The sequence below is a fragment of the Octopus bimaculoides genome, chromosome 7 (genome assembly GCF_001194135.2).
Source record: "Octopus bimaculoides isolate UCB-OBI-ISO-001 chromosome 7, ASM119413v2, whole genome shotgun sequence".
Taxonomy (NCBI): Eukaryota; Metazoa; Mollusca; class Cephalopoda; order Octopoda; family Octopodidae; genus Octopus; species Octopus bimaculoides.
This window is the reverse complement of record NC_068987.1, coordinates 62,906,421-62,911,872: the sequence shown is the minus strand read 5'-3', so window position 1 is coordinate 62,911,872 and position 5,452 is coordinate 62,906,421.

The window sequence follows — 5,452 nt, the reverse complement described above, 5'->3', positions numbered from 1 at the left end:
CTCTTTCTGATTTATTTTTGCACCATGCAGTTGAAGAGACAAAAATTATTGAAATTAATCATTATTCATTTTGCCCCAATTTAGACTTTATTTTGGAAATTGAAAATTATCAAATTAGATATCAGTGTGAGAAAAAATTGACTTGGAATCCAAAAGAGAAAAGAGTATTGATTGTTAAACATAAAAAATTATTCAGATATTTTATTAGCAATCACAATTACAATCAGGTCAAAATTGAGGAAAAATTTCTTGAAAAATAGTACCTTTCATCTGATTAGGTCTCAAACTTTCTCAACTTCAACGACAAGAAATATGCTGACCAATTTTTACACCCAAAGATGAAGCAATAGTACAAAATGACGATGCAATACTTGAAATATAATGGTTTCAAACAAAGAGAGAATAGCAAGCAATTAGAAATTACTCAATTTGCCCCGCCCTTTATGTATGTTATATAATCATCGTCATCATTTAGCACCCACTTTCCATGCTGATATGGGCAGGACGGTTTGGCAGGAAACCAGTGAACTGCAGGGCTGTGTCGTGTTCCAGTGTCATCATTGGCATGGTTTCTAAGGCTGGATGCCCTTCCTAATCCCAACCACTTCATACCATTGGCACTACCACTTTACAGAGGGTTGTGGGTGCTTTTTATATATCACTCGTACTAATGAGATTGCCATATAACTTGCAAGACAAAAAAAGAACAGGGAAAGAAGAGAAGCGAAGGGTGGAAAAAGATCCCACTACTAAGACAAAATATATTACATGAAAAAATGTGAGCAAGAGAAATAATATTAAGATTATAAACCTGGAACTTTTCCAAGTGATATTATTTCTCTTGCTTGCATTTTTTCATGTAATCCATGTTTTTTCCAGATGATGCTATTATGTTAATTAAAAATGTGTCAAATGTGTCAATTGGCAGTGCCATCGATAATTTTTACCTTACCTCAATGGTGCTGGTGACATATTTTAAAAGTCTTCTTATGGAACTATATTCATAAAAAAGTATAGAACTATATTATCATCCTCAAATTTGAGAAACAAACACTCATAACTTTTTTCTTTTAAAACTTCATAGCATGAGATTGATACCATGAAATTCCTTGAATTAAGCTCTGACGAAGGCTGGAGGGTATATCAGCCGAAACGTTGTGTTAACAACAAATAAGATGAGGACAAATATCCGTCAAATGTAAATAATGTAAATAATGTAAATAATTCCTCATCTCTTAAATATAGAACAAAATATAGTTTGTTTTTAAAATAAAAAAGTTAATTATAGTTAAATCCAATTTTTTTGCCTTACTTATTTTTTCTTTCATGATATTTTACCTCACAACTTTTTTGATACAAATGTTGAGGTAGCAGATGAAATAGGCATGTGGATGACATCAAAGTAAAACAATGGGAAAACATTGGATTGTAGTTTAAATAATTTATTTAAACAACACTTGCATTTACTTGTTGTGTACACCAAAAATCTCACTACATGACATTACCAACTTTACTTCGAGCTGGCCAAGTAGAAATTTACAGGGTAAATACTGTGTTAATATGATAGGGTAGGATTGGACATGTTTTGTGTTTGTGTGTGCATTGGTCATTCAGTGGTGTCTGTTTATGTTCTGCGACTGCTACTGTGTTGGGTCGATCATGTTGAATATCTGGATCTCTGTTGCCTGCTTAACTGGCGAAGTTACTTGCTGGCCATCTTGCCTCTGGCTATTTCTCTGTCTGTCTGTCTGTCTCGTCCCTTGATGGATTGCTGTATTTATAATGGTTGTGACAGCTAGAAAGACAGACATGCCACAGGAGATATTCCTACCTATGTAGGTCACCTCTTGTCCACTTAAACCTTAAATGACATGGCTGAGGTTGAAGGTTGAAGGGAAATGATCCACCATTTTTTTGACAGGATAAAGAAATTTCTTTCACGCTTGTTTGGCCTGTGGTGGATCAGACAAGCGAGAATCCTTAGATTCGATTTTGAATCTCAGCTCGGAAAAAGGAAGTGTTAATTTCTACAAATATAAATCTTTGCACTGTTAGGTCAACTTAGTTTACATCGGTCGGAGTGTTGCCAGATTTTACTTTTTGAATTTTACCCAATATGTTCTCTATGTCTGCCTTGTATTTTTCAAATAAACATTTTCTCTATTATAAATTATTTAGTTATTAATCACTTCTTACAAAATTTATGGTAAATAATGAACGTACGTTAAAATATATGCAGTAAAAATCCCATTTGAAAAAATGAAGTAAAAATGTAAATATCTTTAAATTTTATCTTCATTCTCTAATTTTGGCCACTACTGTATCAAGTCCAGAACATGACTATTCTAGTTGATTCAATGAATGGAATAGCCAAACTATCAACCTGATTCCCTCAATGTATCTACCTATTTATCACTCCAGAGTAGACTTTTGCTTAAAAATCTAACTTGCCACTGAAATTCCTAACACCCACTGCCTTACTATTTAAAAACCACATACTCTATCTCTCTCTCTCTCTTTTTTTTTTATCTTTATAGGGCAATCTTTTGTTTAAAATCCTAACTTACCTCAAAAAATTCCCAACTCAACACTCCCTACCTTACTGTTTAAAAGCCATGTCTTCTCATTCTTTTTTGTCTTGTAACTTGACACTCTAGTTCTCTGTCCAGCTAAAAGCATTTCCATCTTATATTTAGCAACTCCTATAAATAGAGTCCTCTGTCCAGCTACAAAAACTTATATATTTCAATTAATATTCTTTTATTCTTTTACTCATTTCAGTCATTAGACTGTGGCCATGCTGGAGTACTGTCTTGAAGGGTTTTCAGTCAAACAAATCAACCCTAGGACTTATTTTTTAATGCCTCCTACATATTCTATTAGTCTCTTTTTACTGACCCTCTAAGTTACAGGGACATAAACACCAACACTGGTTGCCAAGCAGTGATGGGGGTGGGGGACACAGACACAAACACACACACACGATGGGCTTTCAGTTTTCGTCTGCCAAATCCACTCACAAGGTTCAAGGCTATAGAAGAAGATACTTGCCTAAGATGCCACGCAGTGGGACTGAACCTGGAACCATATGGTTTAGAAGCAAGCTTCTTACCATACAGCCACACCCACACCTGAATATATTCATTTGAAAAATCCTGACACATGGATGAAATCAGTTTGGTAACGTAAATCTAAACGATTTAATACATTGAAATGAAACATTAAATGCTGGTATGAGTTGCACAGTTTGACAGAAACTGGCAAGCCACAAGGGCAATTTGAGCTCCAATGTCATCTTTAACATAGTTTCCACAGCTGGATGCCCTCCCTAATGCCAATCTCTTTATAGAGTGTACTGGGTTGTTGTTTTTTTTTGTGCCACCAGAGTTAATGATATTGCCAAGTAACATGTAAGATTGAAAAAGAAAGGAAAATTAATTTCACTACAGAGAGGAAGTATTTGGTAGGAGAAAGCAGAAGTGGGTGAATTTATGTTAGATGTTGAAATGCTAAAGTATGATAGAGGGGTAAGGCAGGGAATATATAGTGTGCATGTATGTATATATATATATGTGGTTACAGGTAAGTTCACCACCATCAGTTCACTGTGAGGAAACTTCACTGCAAGGAAAGTTTAATGAGAAAATATATCCATAGTATCTCACCATTAATAATTAAAAACTATTTTATTGAAGGAAAATGGTTAGGAATAGGGAATTGATGATGGTTAACTTTCTTAGTGGCAAATTGATGATGATGAACTTACTAGACATGTATATATGTATGTGTGTCGGTGTGTTTACATATACATGTATGAGAGAAGAGCATTGTAGTTTGCTTGAAGCATAGTATTACGGAAGGGGAAAAAAATGAATGAAATGAGTCCAAGACTATCCAAAATGGTAGGATCTATGTAAATACACATTTCTTTGACTGTATTCTTCTGAAGATAGTCCTTTGTGCCAGAAATATAAAGTTCTTTTAAACTTTCTGTATGGCCAGGAAGCTTTCTTATTTCTCATTTCATTTTTCTACTTCACATACATAAGGGTATACGTTTGCAATCCAGGAACAGGAAATATCAACCAAGTACCTGATGCACAAATGGGATAGAGATGCAGGTAAAGCTGTAAAGTGTGACAACTGATGCAGACTTTGTGGAGTTCACACTGAAGATATCACCCACATCATAAGCAGTTGTCTGAAAAATGTTATCACAGTATTATCTAACGATGAGATGTGATGTTGTAGCTAGGCCACTCTATAATGAAATCTGTTGGAAGGATAATCCCAAGGACAAAGAAATAGGAACCCACAATATGGGAGAAGCCATAGCCACTCATAATAAAAAGGAATACTAGTGGGATGTACTAGTGAAGACCTCAGTAAAATGTAAGCACAACAGACCTGGTATAACGATTTAGAAGAGAAACTGCGCACAGTTGTGGAAATTAGCTGCCCAGTGAATGTTAACATAAAGTTGAAGATCAGTGAAAAGGAGAATGCCTATGCTGAACTACTGAGAAATCGGCTGTTACTCTATCCAGATTACAAGTTCAGGTTTATTCCTGTAATTATTGGAGCCCTGGGATATGTAACACACTGCCTAAATACCAATCTTGAGAACTTAGGCTTCTCAAAACCAGAAAGGAGAAAGCTAATTCAAAGACTATAGATCCAATCCATCACTGGAACTGTAAAAATCTTTCCAGAAGTTTATCATTTAAATATATATGAGCTTGTCTAGATATGCAACTATATGCATGAGAGTACATACATAAAACATACAAATCTGAAAATACATACATGTATATATGCATACATACATACATACATACATACATACATACATACATACATACATACATACATATATACATACATACAAAAATACCCTGTTGTTGATGTTGAAATTCTAATGAAGGAGCATCGTAGCATATAATCCTTGGGTAAATTTTAAACAGGTATAAAGAGATAAGGTAAAACCTTGATGATGACCTATTCAACAAATAACATGATGAATAAGTGATATTTTAAAAAGAGAACAATTGATTTATAGAAGAATCAAACAAGTATAATGGACATCCTTGGAATAAAGAGAGCAAGACAACCAAATTATTTCAATCAGTTATCTTGATTAGTTTATAGCCATATCCCACTGTGAAGAAGTGCCAGATAGCAAGCAGGCCAGCCTAAACATGTCTAAGAAGATATCTTTTCAGTTAAGTGAGACAAAAAGGCAGAACTTATGGCTGCAGAAACACACATAAAACTCTCATCACCATTCTGTGCTAGTACGCACACTCATGTACAGATATATACATTCATATACAAGTATACATATATACATACACAACTACCTGAAAATATACATGGATAAGCACTACTGTAAAAAAACACATGTGCACACACATGTATATAAAGGATCAGTAATATATATATATATATATAT